General features: G+C 47.6%; 2 long non-coding RNA genes across 2 annotated transcripts; one reads left to right on the forward strand and one right to left on the reverse strand.

Moving 5' to 3' along the window:
• Positions 1-382: 382 nt before the first annotated feature.
• On the forward strand, positions 383-14,060 carry LOC110741388. Its single transcript, XR_004177946.1, has 2 exons — positions 383-5,301; positions 13,041-14,060. It is a non-coding gene; the product is annotated as an uncharacterized LOC110741388 (long non-coding RNA).
• Positions 5,923-16,096, reverse strand: LOC101017449. The gene is made up of 4 exons (XR_004177945.1): positions 16,011-16,096; positions 13,032-13,145; positions 8,574-9,042; positions 5,923-6,007 (listed from the first exon to the last, which is right to left on the reverse strand). It is a non-coding gene; the product is annotated as an uncharacterized LOC101017449 (long non-coding RNA).
• Between the last annotated feature and the right edge of the window lie 6,256 nt (positions 16,097-22,352).

The following is a 22,352-nucleotide window of genomic DNA, read 5'->3' on the forward strand; positions in this document are numbered from 1 at the left end:
ACCACCCACAGCGGTCCAAGAGCTTTATTTAGCTGCACTGAAATCTCACAGACCTGGAGCATGACTCTAAGCCGGTGTCCTTGCTGCCTAAGAGGACAAAAGCTCGTGAGTGGGCTTGGCCCCTCTGGGGAGACAGCCACCTGTCTCGTGCTTGCTGATTGTCTCACCTCGAGGGTTTTTACTTTTAAAATAACATTTAATATATTTACTCTCATTACTTAAGCAAGATCTATTCAGTGTAGAATATTTGGGAAATCCAGAAAAGTATCAACAAGGAAATTAAGTTTACCATAATCTTACCAGTCAGAGACAAGCACTGTTAGAGTATTGATAGTTTTCTCCTCGATTCTTGAGTCATGGATATGTGTATAGCTCCAAAAAGCAAAACCAGAATTATGTTTTATATACATTTTAAAAATTATCAAGTTCTAACATACTACAGTAAAAGGCACAGTTCTCAAGTGTGCAGCTCAGTACATTTTCAATTTGTTACACCCTTGAGACCATCACTCAGATCACAATATAGAGCAGCCAGACCCCAGAGAGTCCACCTTGCCCTTCCTCAGTCAATAGCTACGTGCCACCTCCAAGAAGTCGTCAGTCTTGTGACTTCCATTGCTGCAGATTAGATCTGCCTATTCCTGAGCATTGCACACATGGATTCATACACTACATCCTTTTGTGTCTGGCTTCACTCATCCAATCTGTAGCATCTGCCACAAGCCTGGCGTTGAAAAAGCATGCCACATTGGCATGTTAAATGTAAATGTGCATGCTGAGGATTGAATGAATGAGTGAGCGAATGAATGAGAGAATAGGCTTTAGCTGAGGTGTGGTCTCCCAACAGGATTCTGTGTTTTCAGTAAGTATAATACCTGGTGGGCCATGGGGAGAGGGAGAGCAGGCAGGTGGCTGGTGGAATAGTCTGGGTGAGAAGAGGCAGCAACCCGAACTAGAAGGGAGGTGGTAGGGACAGTGAGGAGGGAGCAGGTTGCACATGCCTGTCCTGTCTGCCTGGCACTCGTGAGCCCTGTGAGCAGCAGGACAGATGTATTTTTAGAAATCCCCTCACACAGAGCAGCCACTTGACACCATGTGGCTGCCTCACTGCCACAGAGTCCCAGGGAACGATGCCGAGGCCCCACAGGGGTCAAGCTTCTGGGCTGTGAGCTCACGACCCCCTACCGCCCTGCTGAGCAGGCGAGAATCATGCTCAGGTGATGAACAAGCACAAGACAAGAGGACCCAGATGACCCTGGAGAGTATCCCACTGGAAGATGCAAGCACGTGGCTCATGGAGAAATGGGTGCCATTGCCCTACATCCCCCAAAAGACATTCTTACTCCCTAGGATCAGAGGCATGGCGTGGCTCCAAGCCAGGGGAGCCCTCGTACTGCTTAAAGGCCCCAGGGTTGGAAAGGACCTCTCTTCTGCCCTCACCCCACCCAGTGCTTGAGCTCCCTTTGACATTCTTTTCAACACGAGCTCAGCTTTCTTGCCTCCTTTTCCCTTTACTCCATCATCAGCACCCTAGACTTAGCCACCACTTTCTCTCGCCTACTCTGTCTTGCCACCTTCTTTCTCTGTCTGCTCCTGCCCCCTCTTATCCTCTTATCTGTCTCACCCTGCAGCCAGGGTCGGTGCTCTCCACAGACGTAGCTTGTGACAAAGTGGCTGGACGCTGCCAGAGAAGGAGCAATGTTATTGGAGAGGGATGGAGCCAGAGCAGCAGGAGAGAGCCGCTGGGCTGTGCTGATGGGAGGAGGAGACATGGAAAGGACAGTGCCCCGGGAGCCACCGGCCGCGAGGGTAAGATGTTTAATGGAGGGACAGGGCAGGCAGTGCTTGGATGGCACAGGTAGGCCTGGCACCAGGCAGGATTTTATTGTTTGATGAAGGTTCACTGCCCTTGATTCTTCTCCGTGGGCTTGTACTTAGTGATTGTGGGAGATAAGGAGGATGAAGGGGAGGCGCTTGCTCTTTTTCCTGAATGAGAAAGCTGGGAGCTGGCGATGGCTTTGGGAATATGGGGAATATGGGCAATCAGTTCCCAGAAAGCTATTAGGGTAAAAGATTGTCATGTTATAAACTTCTAAACCACAGATGAACAGGCTTGAACAAACTGTTAGAACACCTAGTGTTGATTATTGAGAGTGTTTCTGCAGTGTGTGACTTGGCATGGTTCGTTCGTGCTGTCCCTGAGAACAGTGACATTTCAGATTAGCAGTATTTTGGGGTTCCACTTGGAAAGAGCCCACCCCTCAGCTGACTGGTGCTGTCCTCCACTGGGTGATTTAATGGTCAGGCATGCTTGGTCAAGGGGAAGCAGCGTCACGGCAAGGCACCTGTACCCATCTGCCAGTTTGGATGAAGGGCCAAATCACAGGGTCAGTAATGCTTCTTGGCCAGAGAACATGAGCTGAGCAGCTGTCCCTGCCTGCTATCCATGAGAGGTCCTCTTACCAACTCAGCCTCAGGGAGGGAGAGAGTCCCCTGTAGTCAGAATGGTATGTGAATGTCGCAGCTAGGGGCAGAGGGAGACCAGGGAACCTGCCCTTAGCCACTCACACAAGATATAAATCCAGGAAGCTGAAAGGGAGCCCTTTTAGGCCAGGATGGAGGATACTCCCAGCATCCCCTGTGGCCAGATGCAGGGGTCCTTGGAGCACTCAGGGACCACCCTAGGAGAAGAGATGGGAGCTGAATGTGTTATAGTTAAATAACTCTTAGATTGCAGAACATCTCCCAGCTTCATTTTTCTGTTTTGTAAAATGAATATAAATGAGATGAAGGATGCAAAATGCCCCATAAACTGAATAGCTTTATATGAATCTAAGTCATTATTTGCCCTGAAATTTTTCTATTTAATATTTTTGTCAACAATTTGGAGGCAGACACTGGATGTAGGCTTATCAGATATGTACAGAAAATAAAGCTGGGAGGGCTAGCTGAAACACAGGTGTGGAGGACTCCAGATTGCAGAATCTGAAAGCTCAGCACTCCCCTGGCTTCCTTCCCCTGGATGCCTTCTCTGTGTGACCCTCAGAAAGCACAGTGCCCCTAACAGAGCTCCATTTTTTCGTGGTGTGGCTGCTCCTTCTCTGTAGTGGGTAGAGAGGCCAGGGATACTCCTAACACCCTACCATGCTCAGGGTTTCTCTGTCTCAGTAGTATTGACATTGTGGACCAGATCATGGTGTTGTGGGGGCTGTCCACATGGTGGTATGGTAGGATGTTTAGCAGCATTCCTGGCCTCTACCCTGTAGATGCCAGTAGCACTGCTGTTCCTCTCTTTGTGACAAACAAGTGTCCCTGGGGTACAAAATTGTCCCTGGTTAAAACCTCTGCTCTAGATTCATCCTTTGCACTTCCCTGCCTGCATGGTAGCTCCTCTGGTCATGTCAAAGTTCTCATAGTTCCTTAAATAAACAAAGCTTTTCCACATCTTTCCCAGAACTTTGCATGCAAGATCCCTTCCCACTGCTGCCCTTTACCACTTCATAAAATCCTGTGTGTCCTTGAAAACTCATCCCAAGCATCCCTTCCTTGCAGATGCCGTCCCAGATGCTCCCAGACAGCTAGTGCACTCACAGCAAAGTTCTCCTGGAGCCCTGAGTGCATGGATTTTATTTTTTTGCTTGGGATAGTCACCCCCACTGGACTATAAGCTTCTTGAAGGTAAATCCTGGATCTTTCTCACCTCTGCTCCCCAGTGCCTGGGAGGCATGGCCTAGCACAGAGTGGGTGCTTAGTGAATCCTCCTTGAGTAACATTGCTTCATGGATCACTACTGGCTGGTAATGGGACATACAATGCTGTAGGCAAAAAGCATATTTTCTGGATCTTAATCACGTGAAGGGTCCAGTACTCCACCCTCAGGTAGCAGAGCACCTTGTCTCTTTTGCAGAGAAAAAATAACTTATTTTAATCTCTAGGATGCTAGAGAGGTTTAGAGAAGTTTCCTCCTGCGAAAACCTTTTTCAGGCTCTGCCCTTGACAAAACACTGAAAGGACAGCAGCAGAGAGCACTTTCTCTTCAAAAGATGCCTGAGGATGGGCGCCAATCCCAGCTAAACTTTCTGCCTGTGTTGGGAGCAAGGGGCTCCACCTAGTCTTTCTTGAATGCAAATGTGATCTGTCCGGTCCAACAGCAAAGCCCCGCCCTCCAATGCCAGGACTCTAGGCTGTGGGACTTTCTCCAGCTCTCCCCTCTGCATTGTCAAAACGGGAGCAGACTGAGCAGAAGGAACGCGTTTGGTGCTGAGACCAGAGCCAGGGCAGTACGCAGCAGATCCAGACAATCTGCTCTGCTCCTCCCAAGGAGAGAGGAAAGGCTTTTATTTCTTGCTGACAACCAAGTCTGCAATGGGAAAATCTCTGGGGGATCAAAGCTAAGCCAAGTGAGAGATGCACACCCCACACTGGTGTGCCTCACCTGGCTTTATACGGCCAGGTTTCTGTGTGTGTATGTGTGTGTGTGTGTGCGTGCTGGGGGTGGTGGTGGTGGTGATGTGCATATGCATTAAAAGAAAAGTCATGAACTGTCAGACATAAAACATCAAGTGCACCCACGCCTTAGACACCTTCAGTGACAGGGACTTCTCACTATCTTAACAACTGCTAGACAGTTCTGTCTAGTGGAAAGCTTTCGGTCACTCTGGTGGTTTACCCTTTGGTCCTAAGTCCAATTCTTTATTCTGTTTAGAATTGGTCCAATCTTTTTTTCCCCAGGAAGGATTGTCAGAGGCAACCACTTTACCAGCCAAATCCCTTCTTCTGGCTAGAGACCCAGTTCTTTCAACTCTTTTCCATGTGGTAGTTTTGATCTCCCTTCCTGATCACCCTTTTCTCATCAGTGCAATAGGTAATACAATACTCTCATTTTTTCTGCAGTTCTCAGAGAGTAAGTTATTTGGGGTGGACATGTTTTCCATGCAGCTGAAGAGCAACAGAATTTTTTAAAAAACATAACGGAAAAATTGTCAGCATGCAGGATACAGGTCCCTTTTAGATTGTGCACATCCCTGCTAATTCTCTCTCTGACGTTTCTCACTACCTCTGACTTCATCTCTCACTACTTCCTCCCATGTGTCTTCCTGCACCTCTTTGTACACCACCTTCCAACGAGATTGGACTCTCGTGCCATCCCTGAAAACACTGGGACCAATGAGAGGAAGCCAGAAGAAGTCACCTGGATACCTGGATGCCTGGCGCCTGGACATGAGAAGCACCTTCTAATGGCCGGGGAGTTCAATGCTGGAAAGGGTGACACCAGCTGGGGGCGAGCTCTCCACTGTGAAGGTGTGTGGACAGAGGCTTCTGGTAGGGGATTTCTTGACAGGCCTGGACTTAACGAATCTGCTAGGTACTTGCTGTCTCTTTCAGCCCTGTGATTTTGTGATTGTGGGCAAAGATTCCATAAGGGCATGTGTGTGTGTGCGTGCGCGCGCATGTGTGTTTGTGTGTAATGGGGACTCTGGGGTATCCTTTTGACAGCTGTGGGAGAGGGAGCAGAAAGTCAGTTCCTTCAGCCGGGCAGCTGTAGGGCTGGCAACTGAGCATGGCTGACTCAGTCCGTGGCTGAGCCGAGCTGCTCAAGAAGAGGGGAGGCACAGTGTGGTGACAGGCAAGAAGAAAGTGGGCCTGGTGCAGTCTCCTATGCTGGGGAACTTGTGGGTCAGGAGGATTTTGAGGGCCCATAGGTCAGTGTCCACTCTGCACCCCCCAACTCAGGGGCACAAGCTGGGTCTCTAATTGGTTTGAGTGTGTGGACAGTTCTGAAAAGCGTAGGGCTGGTGCCTGTGACATTATTCAGGAACTATATTCCAGATTTCTGGACATGAGAGTGGCCACTGGTCTTACCATAAATGTGGGATGTCAGCATTTTCAGAGACTCCTGGAGTCTCAGGTCAGGGGGGACCTCTGCATCATTCTTGTTCAGTCCCTCAGAAGCTGGCACACCATCACAAGCCTTTTCTGGCACACCATCCAGCCTTTTCTGGAACATCTCAGCATTAGATTAAAAGACATAATGGATGGAAATTATCTCCCACTGGCAGGTAGATAAACAGATTCCCTCCCGTTTCTTCCCTGTGAAATGACAGAAAGCTCACTGCCCTCTGAGGCGACTCATTCCATCTTTGGATGGCTTTGAGCTGAAGTCTGTTTAGTTGAGTGTGCTATAGGACATATTCTTATCACTCTCGTGTTATCTGGGGAATCAGATGTTCTTATTACTATTGCTTATGGGAAATACTACTACCTACAGCCACTGTTAGGTGAGCTCTACCTTGTGCCAGCTACCAGGTTAAGTACTTAACATGAATGTCAGGTCTATGGAAACTTCAAATCCCACTGGGCCATAGCTGGATGATCCCCCAGAGGTCAATCTAGTTCTCATGTTCATGGTTAAATCAAGGCTCAGACCCTAAGCCACGAACCTAGTTCTGTCATAGATGAATGAAAATAGAGTCTTCCTACAGGGGGCTGTGGCCACATGGATTTCTGGATACCCCCATTTTCCTGTGGTTTCTGGGAAGCCAGTTCTGCACAAATGTGAAGTTAGTGGCTAGCTCCCTGGGTCACCCAGAGAGCGTACCTAGAATTGCCCCATCCTTCCAGTGACAAGAGACAAGGTAAAAACTTGAAGTCCGAATGCTGCAGGGGTTGGGGGGTGGGGGTGGATCAGCAAAGCTAAAGCCTTGCTCTTGTGTCTCTCCTGGATTCCCTGGGAGGCACTGATGAAGCAAGAGTCTAAGAGGCAGGAAATATGGTTTTGTATTGAGGCACTGCCACTTTCTGTGAGGCCAGGTAAGCTATTGCATCTCTCTTGCCTCAGTCTTCTCATCTAAAAATGGATCTAAGAATTGTAGCCACCACTCAGGGCTGTTGTGAGGACCTGGAGGACCTCAGCTGGTGACAATTAGTGTAATGATTTCCCCTACTCTAGCCAGGATGGACCAGGTGAAGTTTGAACAAAAAGAAAGGTTCTGCAAGGTTCAGGGGAAATGAAAGGACTTCTCTGGTCACCTTAGGCAGCAGAGAGGGACTAATGACAGTCTTACGTCAGATTCCCTAGAAGCAGAACCTGAGACAGGGATTTAGGTACATGTGATTTACTGGGGGAGTGCTTTTCAGGAAAAACCTACAAGGGAGAGAGGAAAGGAAGCAGGATAGGAGCAGGGAGAGAGACAAACACAGGTGTGGTCAAGGGTCAGGCTACCAGATAAAATATAGGCTGCCCAGGTCAATTTGCATTTCAGATGAACAATGAGTAATTTCTCATTATAAGTATGTTGCAAGTCTTGCATGAAGCCTGCTTATACTCAAAACGTATCCTTTGTTTATTTGAAGTGCAAATATATCTGGGTATCTTGTATTTTTATTTGCTAAATCTGGTAACCCAGTCTAAGCTAGTCAATCAGCCCCATTTGCCCAAAACTGATGGGACATGGGAATTTCAGTGTAAAACTGAAATTCAGGCTGCTCATCCTAAACTGTGATTTCAGGGAAAGCCAGCTTTGGGCTGATCCTTGGAGAGGGGATAGAAGTGGACTGACTCTCTGGAGCCTGAAGCATACTGCAGAGATGTCCCTTCCTGAGGGGAGGGGACTACCCTTTTGCATTTCTGTGTCACTTAGTCATTGCCTGTGGTGGTGGTGATTGGGGAGCAGGTATGGGGAGAAAGTTGTAACCTCATGGAGATGCAGCTTCTGTCTTCTGAGAGCCATTCTCTGGAGAAGGGGGGCATCTGTGGGTCATTAGCAGGCAAACAGGTGGCATTCAGCAGCTGGGGGCAGGGGGTGTGCATTGGTCCTTAAAAGGGGAGCTGGTGGGACACCATAGCATCTTCTACACTGTTTGTATCTCTCCAGCCCAGAGGCTCTGCTCCACCCTCAGAAGAGGTGAAAACTAAGCCTGACTCAAATTCCATGGATGAACCGCACGACTCCTCTGATTGTAGGCTGGGTGCCAGGATAACTCCAGCACAGACTGGTCTGAGACCGCTACCACATTCACAGAGAACACTAAGGGCACAGAGGAGGGAGCAGGGGTAAATTATTCCTGACTGGGAGAAAGAGGGCCAGACAAGATTTCACATAGGGAGCAACACCTGAGCCTTGAAAGCAGGTGAAAGTCTGATGAGGGTTGGGGTAGAGAGGTGGAGTGGTGGCTGGTGGCTGATGGGTAGTAGTGGTGAGAAGGGCGTGGCCAAGATGTGAAGGTCAGAGTCATGGAGGTCAAGGTGTGTAGGTTTTCTCATCAACTCCTCCAGTAAGCAGGTACAAAGAGCAGGGGCCTCTTTTCCCTAAACTGGCCCCTAAGCCAGGTGAGCACAAGGCCTTCCCAGGCTGCAGATTCTGGGGCAGGTTTTGCCTGCACTGACAAAGCATTTGGTCTCTGCAAAGTGCCGAATGATTTATTTTCTGACCAAGCTAATGCTTTGAAAAACTGCTGGTGGCCCTCCTGACCCGGGGATGCCCGGGCACCTAGGGAACGTCCCAGCTCCTGGCGGGGAGGCCCCGCCACCCAGGCCTGGCCCAGATCCATGGGAAGACAAGCTTCCTTCTCACCTTTCCAGTGTGTCCTGAAACCAGAAGCCCCATGACACTGGCTCCTCTTTCACCGCTCTGGGATTTCGGCTCTGGCCAAGGCAGGACACCCATGCTGCAGAGAAGCCTGAGAAGCCACTGGGACCAAGGTACAGGGAGGGTCAGCTGGGGAGAGTGATGGGATTCGTCCCAAATCAGTGTCCCCATTTCTGGACTGAGCTCAGCCTAGCGTTGCTAAAGCTCAGCACCCGAGCCCTTCTACTGGCTCTGTAATTTCTTTTCAGCCCCTTGCTGAGGGACACAGGGCTATTGTGCCTTTATTTCAACCACTTACTTGCGGTGTGACCTTGTACATGTCACCTGTCCTTCCTGAGCCCTCTCTCACATCTTCACTAAGGATGAAAACATCAGCACTAGCGACTAGCAGTCTTGTCGTGTTTGCCAGCTTTCACAGCAGCACACTCACATGCATTGTCTCACTGCAACATCTCTGTAAATTGTGAAGTGGGTGAGTGGGCAAGGGACATTATTATCTCTATTTTAGAGATGAATGTGACTTGGCCTCATGTTACAGCTGCTAGACTCCTGGGCTCAGAACCCCTGACACTAGGACACCAAGAAGACAATAATCTCTTATCAGAGTCTCTAGGAAATGTCTGAACCAGAATCTGCAATTTTAAAGGCTTGAATATGGGGACTCAGGGGGCATTTGGTTCCCACATGTTTAATGATACTTTCAGAAACGAGGCTACAGAGGGCAGGACATCCTGTGATGGGCTCTGTATTCTGTTTCCAGCACAGTCTGAGGCGGATTCAAATCTCAGCTCTCCTCTCTCAGAAATGCAGTAACAATATTTCACTCAGAAGCTACAATTCAAATTGACTGCTGGGGAAAAATGCAAGATTTGACAACATGGGGTTTCTCTGGGACCCTTTAGTGCCCACAAGGCCTTTTCTGTTGTCCTTTTTAGATTCTGACATGTGTGTGTTTCAGATGACTCATCATCTGAAGAAGTAGACCAAAGAAGTGCAGATGGCATTCTGAGGTGGGAAAGGTCTCTTCTCATTGGGGTGGGGGGTGAGGAGAGGAGCAGAACTAGGGAAAGAAAATAACAGAAAGAGTGTTAATGATGAAGACCGCTGATTTTTTAGAGAGCTGAAAAGGTAACAACGGGGGAGGTCTGAGATTTGGGGCCAGCACACAGTCTGTAGCCAGACACATAGATTTAAGTCCCAGCACAGCCACTTACCAGCTAAGTGAATTTAGGCCAGTCCCAGATCTCTGCAGGCCTCAACCTCCTCATCTGAAACCTGGTGCAGGCAGGACCACCCCTTCACTCCGTTCTCAGGGTCCAGATGTCCCTGGTGCCCAATAGGGCTTGACTACAGCAGGCACTTAATATGTGCTAACTCCGTGCATCCCCCCTCCTTTTCATAAGTGGATTATGCGTGTAGGAAATATGAAACTTCCTTTCACCCAAACAAAAACTGTGTCATCTAAGACAAATCTGATAAAATTAACTTTTAAGTTGAAAAGGTGTTCTGCATGAATGATGACCCCATTGGCTTATTTTCCTCTGACCTTGCTCACTACCCCTCCCCCAACACACACACACACACACACACACACACACACACACCCCCTTCCCTCCCACCAATAAAACTAGATTGGCATGAGGAGAAAAGGCCAGGCTGTCATGGTCCCAGCATCCTGCTCACAAAAACTTGGAGGCAGAGCAGGCCAATATGGAGCCCTGGGGACTGGGGTCTCTGCTGGTCCCCACAGTAGGTGCCAAGAACAGTTCACAGCCCAGCATGTGGCCGCACTGCCCACTCTGCTCCATGAGGACAGAGCCTCGCCGTCCCCTGAAGGACTCTGGCAATATAGCCTGCCAAAGACCTCAATCTGATTAAAGGAAGGAAGGAAATTGGAGAAAGGAAGAAAGAAACGAAAGAAAAATGATGGAGAGAAGGAGAGAGAGAGAAGGAGAGAGGCCCGGTACAAGTGTGAAATCAGAAGAACAGACTGAGGATGGTGAGATGCATGTGAACAGTGTGACGTGGGCAACCCCCACAAATAGACCTTCTGTTAAAAATAGCCTTTGTCTAAATGTGGAAAGGGTGTAAATATAGTAGCGGTTTCGGCTTACTACGGAGCCGCCCCTGCTCCAAGTAACAGAGGCTTATTATAGGAAGCGTGCGTCAGCAGCGGGAGGGGAGGAGAGGAATAGAGAAGCCCCGGGCCGTGGGTACAGTACCCCCCAGCAGGAGGGGGGTCAGCCAGCCAGTGTCGCCCTGTTGGGGGCAAGCGGCCCGAATGACTCTGAAACGCTCTCACAGAGTTCCTCTGGGCAGAAAACTCTAGCTGAGCTGTGGGAGGAAGGGAGGAAGGAAGGAATCGCTGTGCTGAAAAGGATCTAGGCTTGTCTCGGCGATGCCGCTCACTTTCAAGTGGGATTTCAGCAGGCATTGCGTCCTGTGTGCAGCAGGCTGCTCGCTCCTGGACACTGCAGGAAGTTTTCAAAGGAACCCCCTGGAACGACCAGCCTGCAGGCAAGCCGGTCCCCTCAGCCCTGAGTACAGAGGACAAATGTCTAGAAAATCAGTGGAAAGTGCCAGAAAGGAGTTTGATTCAAGTTTTTTTTTTTTTTTTTTTTTTTTTTTTTAAAGACTGGGTTTTCATGTCTGTGTCTGGTATCACGTGCTAAGTAGGTGCATGGGGTACGGTGGCTGGACTCCTGAGCTGGACAGCTGGGAGATGCTGCAGGCACTGCCTTCCAGTATGATGCATGACCAAGGGAACAAAACTGTTCTGGGAAGCTCACTGCTCTGCTTTCTACAGCTACAGAGATGGCAAAGGGTTGAGTGCCCATGTGGGTGTTAAGACCTGCTCCTGCCGGTGTGTCTCCCCTCCAGGCCTTTGGGGGCCCTCATTATCCCCTGGTCTGTCACCCTTTAACCCAGTGCCCTCTCCTCCCAGCCCAGGACATGTCCATGCATCCTTCGCTGTCCACACATACAGCCCAACACACATACACGCACTCATGCACACCCACATTCAATGTGGGCCCTGTGGCCCTTTCCAGCAATGGCCCTCACACCCCAACCCCCCACCCCCACCCCCGGCATCCCACCCTGGCCCTGCACTCTCATGGAGTCCCTTCATCTGCTCTGCCCCTGCCCTCTGGCTCATCACTAGCCTTGAGCTTGCCTCTTGGATGTAAGGCAAACCTAGCTCCTCCAGGTGGATCTGCACTTCTCCTCAGATATGATTGGGGCTTGTGTGCTTATGCTGCTCCTCAAGCCAGCCTGGGTGACCACCTTGCTGCTCACACCCCTGGATTGAATGCTAATGCCCCTATCATGTTTCACCGACCTGCTCCTCAGGACTGATCTTCAACCTGTCAGCCACTCCCCAGCATCATCCAAACTGCCCTGAAATCCACCTTTCCAAAATGCAGAGCCAGCAGTGTCACTGCCCCACTCAAAATGCTCCCGACAGCTCCCCACCGCCTGTAAGATAAAGTCCAAACCTTAGAAGGCCGGACTTGACCCCCATCTGCTTTTCCAGCTGTGTCTCCTGCTACCCTACCCTATGTGGTGCCTACACAGGCTCTGAAGGTGGGTGATTACCCCCAGGAATCTTCCCTTTCATGCCTCTGCAGGGACCATGCTGTTTCTTTGGGCTACAATACTTCTCTTCCAAGTCTCTGCACATCAGGATTCTACCCACCCTTCAGGGCCCCAGTTCCAGAAGACTGCCCACCTATTCTGGGAAGCCTTCTTGGATCTCTCCTCCCACAGCAACTACCTTTCAGTTTTTTTTTTTCACTCCTTCTGCAAACCCCAAGTCATTTTTGTATATTTGGAAAATGAATCAAGAGGTGCAGTACTGCATATGGGTGTGGTGCCCTCCCCTACCCACCAACAGAGCCTGCATGTCCCTCCATCACCAGAATGCTTGTTCCTCTGTGTTGGAATTGCCTGTTTATCCACTGGTCTCCCCACTGGAGTCTAACTTCTTAGGGAAGGGTCTGGATGACCTTATTCAGGCCATACCCCCGGTGCCTAGCATAGTGACATTCATTACACAAAATGAACTGGGCCTCCAGTGCTCTATACTTCTGCTATGTAGTGAATTTTTGCATTCCTCCCAAATTTATGTTGAAACCCTAATCCCCAGTGTAATAGTTTTTGGAGATGGAGACTTTGGGAAGTAATGAGGTGATGAGGACAGGACCTTCATGGTGGGATTAGTGCCCGTATAAAGACAGACAGAAGAGTGTTCTTCCTCTCTCTGCTCTCTGCCATGTAAAGACACAGCAAGGAGATGTCAAGCGAGGGCCCTCCCCAGAATCCAACCATGCTGGCACACTCAACATGTACTTCCCAGCTTCCAGAACCATGAGAACTAAATTTCTGTGATTTCATCTACCGAGCCTAGGATATTTGTTATAGTGACTAAGACAACTTCCTTACCTTTTCCAGATGTTCCCATCTGTTTTCAAGCCCCTCTGCTATTTTCTGCTGACCCTGCCATTGGCCCTGATACTGGTGCGAGAGCCACTTGGGTACAATCCTGAGATGCTGGGCCTGGAGTTGGAAGAACTACGTGAGAGTTTCAGCTCTGCCTCTTACCTGCCTGCCAGTGGGCAATTCATTTTTCCTCTCCCAACTGTCTCCTCAGCCATGAAAAGGAGTGACAGCAGTCACTGCATGGGGTTGCTGTGAGGACTAAGTGAGAATGTGGAGCTGAAAGCCGCTGACAAACTGTGCAGTGCTCTTCAGATGTCGGGGCCTTTGTTGCAGCCCTCACCTACTCTCCACCTCGCCTGTGCTTTGGAAACCTGCCCAGGCACCAGCTATGTCGACTCCCGCTGCCATTCAGGCCCATAAGGATGTCCTAGAAAATACTTTTGCCACCTCTCTATGTTAACAGCTCGAAATCTCCAGACACTTCTGATTACCAGGATTTTGAGTACATGACGGTTTTCTTCCTCAAAATTCTTAAATAGCAAAAAGGCTTGAATGACAGTCAGGACTGGCAGAAGTTGGACTGTCATTGTGAACCAAGGAAGGAGGCTGCAAAAGGAAATGGGAAGAAAGTGGATATGCTGATAGCCAGGCTGGTGCTCTTCCAGGTAAGTCTACCTGCCCTGGCCCCAAGCGGCCCTGTCCAGGGCTTGGCTGGTCCTGCAGGTTCCCAGGATACAGCAGAGCTAGTGGATGGCCTGGAAAGCAATTATTTGGGCAGATCGTATCTTCTGCCTGGAGAGAATGTGAATACTGTGGAAAGAGCCAGGCCATGAGTTCTGCAGAGCCCAGCTCTAGTTCCTGTTATGTCCCCTTACTAACAGGGTACATTGAGTAAGTCTCCTAACCCATTAGACCCTCAGTTATTCATTGCTGAATAGATATCATTTTGATGAGAATCAAAATCAAATATGATCATTTATGAAAATTGTATGCATAGTGCCTGTGATCAATAAATGGCAATTGAAACTGATTCTAAATCTATTTCCTCAGAGTAGTATTTCATGCTGCTGGGAAGCAAGCAAAGACAAGTGATTTGGAAAACTAAGGTGTTGGAGTAGATATTTTTTCTTTAATACCTCCCAATCAGGACAAAACAATTTCCACCAGGTAGGCTGAAAAACTTGCCATGGGAGCAAGGATTTTGGGGGAAGGCCAAGAAAGTGGATCACTGTTTGATTATACTAGAAGAATAAGAGACTCAAGTTGCTTAGAATCTCCAAAATTTGTCTTTGTAGCCCATTAAATAGAAATTCTTACAGCTAGAATACAATATGTTTTTAGATGACACACACTAATAGAATTACATTTTGGAGAGTGGGGGCTTCTGGCAGAAATACTTTTCACCAGTCACCAATCCATAATCAACCTATACCTCTCCAGCTATATTCCCCTCCCCTATCTGAATCTTTTTTATATATGCACACATATGTGCTTTCATGCAACACATAGTCATATGAGTAGGTGGGATGGGGGTGGGTGGCAGAAAGGACAAGAGCTGCAACTTTGAAGGAAGACATTTCTGGTTCAAACCATGACTCTACCTTGTGTTATCTGAGTGACATGTTGGGGAAAGTATGTTGGGGGAAACAAGGATTGTACCTGCAACACTACCTGCTTATCTACCTCAAAGATAGTTGTAAAGATCAAAGATACTGTGTGCAAAATGCTTATGTAGTGCTAATGGGCTAATGGTATTGTTGCGTAAATTCACAACATGCATGCACGTAGATATAAATGCTCATCTATATATACAAATATACTATTCATATGCATGCACACTGATAAATAAGCATGCATTCCTACACCTGCGTGCATTCAAATGCAGAATGGAACAATGACTGTGCACCTTTGCTACATAATCTAATTAAGATGTAGAAAATAAATTTTTTCCTAGGGGTGGTGTTCTAAGATACCATTGAGCCTGAGTTCCTATAATATTCTGGGTAAGAGGACCATGGATGTGGGGTACAAGGCTTCTGAAGTAGAGGTGTGGGCCTGAGGCCAAGTACCTGATGTGGATGTCCAAGCTAAAAACATCTGGATTGGGTAGGTGTGGTGGCCATAAGAATATGTCTCCTGAAGAGGGAGCTCAGATGATCATGGCCTCTAGCTGCTTGCACTCATATTTATGTAGAGGCCACTCTTCCTGTTGGCTGCTTCCAGACAATCAGCAACTGAGTGTGGTAGGGATACTAAGGCAGAACTGTCTCCAAGAGACAGGGAACTTCTCTGATAGGTGACTTTGGCTTGAGGACTCTCTGATGGCCTTGCTATAGGTAGTCTAGGAGCTTCCACCCAACCTTGCTTCCCTCTCTCCTGCACTTGGGTCAACCTTGCATCAAGGTGTGATGGCTCTCCTAGCCTTTCCTCTCTCCTAGCCTCTACCAGCTCCCTCCCCATTTTTATCTCACAGATGTTTCCACTAGTAAAATCCTCTGTATGGTTTATCCTGTCTTGGTGTATGCACCAAAGGGGAGTACAGAATCCCAAGTCACAGAAAGAGCCCAGATAACCTGCACATCCTCTCTGTGAGGCAGGGCTTCTGAACCTTCTTCCAAGGTGAGGGTGTAGGTCTGACAAGCTCTATGACTTTCCCAAGCTCATAAGATTAGAAAGCAGCAGAGCCTGGTCCAGAACCCAAGCTTCCTGATCCCCAAATCCCTGTTCTCTTCTGCTTGGCACTGTCCACTGAGCACTTTCCCAACAGTTTTCACAAGCTTCCTATCATATCCACAATTTTCCCTGTGAAGAGGCAGTGCAAGCTTACCACTCCCATTTCGAAAATGAGAAGCTGAGAGTCAGACAGGCAAGGTCAATTGCCCAAGGTCATTGGTTAGCAAGCGACAGGGCAGGTATTTCAACCTAATTCTCCTGCCTCCCAACCCAGGTCTGCACCTTTTATCACCCTCCATGCTACTTTACCTCCTGCCAGAAATCTGGGAGTTGTCTGCTCCACCTGCCTGCCACTCCCCACAAATTCCTTTTCCCCCCTCTTCTTGGAAGCACACACCCCAGGGTCGGGGAGTCCTGGCTGTGCCCAGTATGCAGGGGCCTGGGGTCCAGCCCAGGGCTGTGGGAAGAAGCGCTACTTGCCACTGTTAGAAACCCACCGCTGAGCCTCCTTCCTTCTAGCTTGAAAGTGCTCTAGAGTTTCTGTGCTCACAATGCATCTCTTTGGAAGTCTGCCCTCCCAGGGTTGCCATGGTGACTATTTTGGTACTGCATGCTAGAAAAAGCTGAGGCACCTGCTGGTCACACCACCAAAACTTGTCTCTCTGAAAAATCAGCAGATGGCATTTGTCAGAAATTCCTACTTCTTGATTAATTTGGGAAAAAGAAGAGTGTGTGGCAGTGCTGATATCCTTTAACCCGGACCGGGCGTGTTGGTGTTTCAGGGAGGATGTGAAAAGCCATGCACAGACCCCATGAGATTCTTCTGAAATGGTGGGTCATTTAGTTTTCCCAGAGAGGCAAAGAAGTTTGGTGATTTGGAGCCTAGTAAATGAAAACAAGGGAAAGACCATGATGTTGCTTTTGTATTAAGAAGAGTTGAAATTTCAAGGCCAGTTCTGAAGAGACCTATACCCCACTTCTAGTAACTTCCGTGAGTTCTCATATATGCCTCAGATTGGGTCCAGCTTTTAATTAGAGGAACATGTTGAAATCACAAGTTAGATTCATATCCCAGTTCTGCCACCTATTAATTGTGTGAGCTTGGACAGGACCCTCAGTCCATCTACACCTCAGTTTCCTCATCTGTAAATCAGTGATAGTAACATTTACCTCATAAGGTTGTCGTGAGGATTAAATGACATAGCTATTGTTGTTATTATTATTGACTAGAATTAAATCTAGGCATGGAGAAATTAGCAAGTCCATATGTTCGTATAGTTTTACATACAACTTTGCAACTATGCTCCTGAAAGTAAATCAATTAATTTCACTGTCTCCATCTAAGCAGTGATATTACAGTTGGAGCAACATTAAAAAATACAACAAAAACTTCTGGTGCACATTATACAATGTGTTTCTACCTTGCTTGTTCTGCTTCCCTTTTCATAGTTTGCAATACTATTTGTTCCCAGTGCTACTTAGCAAACTTTGACTGAACTGGTCCCCTAAGCGTGCATTGACTACCACCTCTGAATTTTTGGCCAGACACTTAAAAGAGTTTTCTGTAGAAGGAGTTATGTAGTTTACTGCTTTTTTTTCACCTGTTGTTTCTCTGTGAAGAAGGAGCCTCAAGTTCCCCACTGGCAATTATGTTCTGTCACAAGTCCTGGTAAGTCCTGGCTGACAAAATCTGGGTACTCTCCTTTCCTGTGGCCATATCAGACATTGCTAATCAATCAGCATTCTTCTTGCGAATTTTGAAGGACCTGGGAACCTTCCAGAAGTCAGTGCTCAAGGCAGCCACTGCTAATTGATCAGAGGGCGGAAAAGGATATGTATTTGTCATCCTCATTGTAGGGGAAAGAACCCAGGAATGGATTAATTCTAATCCCAGTTCTGCCTTTAACTAGCTGTATGAACTTGAACGAATCATCTCCTTCTCTGGGGCTCAGTTTCTATATTTGGAACAAGTTGAATAATCTTTAATTCTTTCTAGTTCTCAGTCTCCACACTTTACCATGCTCCCTATTCCCTACCACATGTACACACACTCTCCCATCAGGTGGGCTCCCAGCACCCAACGCAGGCTCTGATCTGCTCCTTTCCTGGGACTTATCCAAATGATCAGATTTTATCAAACATCCTGGGATGGCTGAGGGCCAAAGAAAACATTCTCAGATGCTTAGAATTACCAAATCATAGCATTTCTGCTATGACAGTTGCCTTAGAGCACAATGAGCTGAATCCTCCATGTTAAAGATGAGCAAACTAGAACAAGAGAAGTTCAGTGACTTCCTTGAGGTCACACAGCAAGTCAGCAGGTTGATCTGGCCCCTGTTTGAGGACCCATCAAATCTGAGGCCAGGCATTGTCCTGAATCTTGAGAAAGTTCATAAGGATCCTAGCTAAGAGCAAGCTGGGGAAGATGCTGGCCACCCGGGTGCTCTGGAAGCCTGAAGGGTCCTGGGGGGATGGGGGCTGCACACAGCTGGAAGTGGCTGAGGAACACCTGCTGGGGATCCAAGCCTATGCAGTGTGACTTGAGGAGGTCTTGGCTCCTGTCCAAGCCTCTGGTCTCACCTGTATAAAGAGGTGGACTGTATAATCACTGGTACTCAAGCCAGGCTAAGCAGCACAATACTTGGAAAGTTGACAACAACAACAAAATGCAGTCTAGATGCCACAGCCCTAAAGATTTCAATTCCATTGGTCTGAGTAGGCTTCCATATCTGTATTTGTATAAAAAGCCTCATTGGTGGTTTGAATCTATAGCCAGGTACAGTGAGTTGAATGGTTCCTCTCCTCCAAAAAAAAAAAAAAAAAAAAAAAAGAAAGAAGGAAAGAAAAATGTTCCATGTCCTAATCCCCAGAACCTGTGACTATTACCTTATTTGGAAAAAGGATCTTTGCAGATGTGAAGGATCTTGATATGAAGAAGATCATCCCGAATTACCTGGTGGGCTCTAAATCCAATGCCAATGTCCTTATAAATGTAAGGCAGAATGAGATTTAACACTGAGAGAGGAGAAAGAAGCACTATGACCAGAGAAGCAGAGATTGGAGCAATGTGGCCACAAATCAAAGAATGTCTATAGCTCCAAGGAACTGGAAGAGGCGAAGAATGGATTCTGCCCTACAGTGTCCAGAGGGAGGGCAGCACTGCTAACACCTTGATTTTGGACTTCTTGTCTCCAGAAATGTAAAACAATAAATTTCTGTTGTTTTCAGGCACCCAGTCACGTGCCCTGGGCTTTACAAATCAGATATGCCCATGGAAGAGTGTGGTTCAGAAATGGACCAGAAGGAAGGGGGCTGCCCAGAACCCACCTTTGGCCCAAGCAGCCCTAGAGACCTGCAGCTTTGAGGGTGTCAGAGCCTCAGGTTCTGGTGCTGCCCAGAGCTCAGCATTATTTGTGAAAGCCGTAGGGTCTATGCCAAGGAGGGGTCTTCAAAGCTGTGATCTCACTGAGTGGTTTGGGCACTTTTTCTGGCTGGCACATTTAAGCTGGACTATTTGGCTATCCTGGAGATTCCTTTGAAAGGAAAGGAAGTTCTAAACGTAAATGCCACCTCACAGACACTTGTTAATCCTCTCTTCTTCTCCTCCCTCCTGCCTCTCCTCTGCCACGCCTGTCAAAATCCTTAGGACAGTGTATCATTCTAAGCCTTGTGGGACCCTTGAACAGGGATATATTGGATCTAAGTTCCCACAAAATGGCTCTGATTGTTTGAAAATGCTTAGAGTCCCTGCTCCTCTGTGGGAAGGGGTAAGACTCTCCAGGATTACTGAAGGCTGCCAAGGTAGAGTCAGGGAAGGTGCAGATGTTCCTTCAGCTCCTCTCCTCCCACCTGCCCTGTTCTAGAGTTTAAATTTCAGTAAGAATAAGTAGGGGAGGCCGGGCGCGGTGGCTTAAGCCTGTAATCCCAGCACTTTGGGAGGCCGAGACGGGCGGATCACGAGGTCAGGATATGGAGACCATCCTGGCTAACACGGTGAAACCCCGTCTCTACCAAAAAATACAAAAAAAAGCTAGCCGGGCGAGGTGGCAGGTGCCTGTAGTCTCAGCTACTTGGGAGGCTGAGGCAGGAGAATGGCGTAAACCCGGGAGGCGGAACTTGCAGTGAGCTGAGATCCGGCCACTGCACTCCAGCCCGGGCGACAGAGCGAGAATCCGTCTCAAAAAAAAAAAAAAAAAAAAAAAAAAAAAAAAAAAAAAAAGAATAAGTAGGGGAATTTTCACTGGCTTATGTGTGAACTTGAATGTAAAAGTTGACTGCAGGCTGGGCACGGTGGCTCACGCCGGTAATCCCAGCACTTTGGGAGGCCGAGGCAGGCGGATCACTTGAGGTCAGGAGTTTGAGACCAGCCTGGCCAACATGGTGAAACTCTGTCTCTACTAAAAAATGCAAAAATTAGCCAGGCATAATGGCAGGGGCCTGTAGTCTAGCTACTTGGGAGGCTGAGGCAGGGGAATTACTTGAACCCAGAAGGCGGAGTTTGCAGTGAGCCGAGATGGCGCCACTGTGCTCCAGCCTGGGCGACAGAGCGAGACTCCGTCTCAAACAACAACAAACTGACTGCATTTATTTCCAAGCTGACTGCCCTGTTCTTTCCCTAGACACCTCTTTGGGAAGGTTTGTGCTTTGCAGTGAGAGGTACCTGCAAGCTTACTTGTTCTGAAGGACCTTCAGTGCAATGGCAAAGTGGTTATGGATAATCCAAAAACAAATGAACAAAAAGGGTGGGAGATGAAACAAAGAGCAGCATTAGCAAAGGAGAGGTGAAAGACATCTGGAGTTAGTCCTCCTTACCCAAACTCCACAAATGGCCATTGTCTGTACAAGTCATCAGGCCATGAACCCCTGAGCCGTGGGGGTGGGGTAGGGGGTGGCAGTGGTGGTAACAGAGGGAGCAGGGACTCAGACAGACCTGAGTTCAGGGGCCAACTCTGGCTTCTGCATCAGATATAAAATCTGGGCCATTTAGGCAGATTCTCCTTCCTCTCTGAGCCTCGATTTTTAAAATTTCATATATTTTATGTATATCCAGTCTGCCCTGTATTGTTATTATTTGCAGTCGTTGTATTCTAAAAAGCCTCTGGGAACACTGCACTGGCAGATACTTAACCACTGCTCCAAGGGGAAATAACAGGGTTAGATTCCAGTGAGCCTCTGGTTACAGTTCTGTCAATCATAAAACATAATCATGTGTGTGTTTCTGTTTAAAGACATCTTATTTAATATTATTGCTGATTCATTGACATTGAACTCACCTGTTTAAAGACAGCTTATTTAATACTACTGCTGATTCATTGACACTGAACTCATGGCCAACAGCACTGTAACTCATGCCTGAATGAAGCGTTTCTACCACAGTTATTTTCTCTGTAAGGAGCATGATAGCCTCCCTGGGCTTACTTCAGTGCTATGCTGGGCGACCATTTGAAACAGTGAAATACTGAACAAAAAAGCACAAAAATGTGAAAAATGTGGTACCAAGTAGACCACAAAAGGACACTTGTTTATAGTGTGAGAGCTGAAACAAGGAGGCAGAGTGTTGCCTTGTTTGACCTCAGCTGGGAATGTGCACACTGGGCAGCTGCAATTTTTTGCCATTCTGCTCACAGCAAAAGTGCTGCAAGTATTGATTTTGGGGTTAAAAATTAATCTTAATGAGTAGGCAGATTTGCAAATATAGAAATTATGATTAATGTAGACTGTATATAAATATAAATATATATTCAGTTGACTCTTGAACAACACAAGAGTAGCTGGGATTAGAGGCACCCGCCATCATGCCCGGCTAATTTTTGTATTTTTAGTTTAGGCTGGGTTTCACCATGTTGGCCAGGCTGGTATTGAACTCCTGACCTCTGGTAATCTGCCTGACTCGGCCTCCCGAAGTGCTGGGATTACAGTTTATGAACAGATGGGTTCTCTGTGCAAAGGCAGTAGTTCTTACAATGAGTAACCTGAGTTGGGAGTGAGTAATCACAGTATGAACTGTGCAGGAAACTTACACAGATTTTCTTCCACCTCTGTTACCTCTGAGACAGCAAGATCAACCCTCTTTCTCCTCCTCCTCAGCCTATGCAATGTAAAGATGGTGAGGATGAAGACTTTCATAATGATCCACTTCCATTTACTGAATAGTAAATAGCTTTTCTCTTATGATTTCCTTAGTGAAATCTTTTTATTCCATGTTACTTTATTGTAAGAATCAGCATATAATACATACAACATACAAAATATGTGTTAATTGAGTATTTATATTATGGGTAAGGCTTCCAGTCAACAGTGGGCTATTAGCAATTGAGTTTTGGGGGTTCAAAGTCGGGATTTTCGACTGCATGGGGTGTCAGCTCCACAAAGCCCCTCATTGTTCAAGAGTCAACTGTATCGCTACTTACCTCACATGGTTTTTGTCAGGACCAAATGCATAGGGAGAAGACATCTTCTACCAGAAGGCACTGTACAAGTGAATGTAATGGTTATGTAACATACCAGCCTGGTGGATGCCTTCTCAGCTCAAGAGTCACCCCCACCAGAAAGTCTTGCACCAAAGGCCAGAACCTAACTGTAAATACAAACTAGAACCAGATTCTGAGTTGCCTAGGTAGGGAGGAAGGAGAAGAGAGTCAAGAGGAAAAC

Source organism: Papio anubis, chromosome 13 (assembly GCF_008728515.1).
Source record: "Papio anubis isolate 15944 chromosome 13, Panubis1.0, whole genome shotgun sequence".
In the NCBI taxonomy this organism is placed as follows: domain Eukaryota; kingdom Metazoa; phylum Chordata; class Mammalia; order Primates; family Cercopithecidae; genus Papio; species Papio anubis.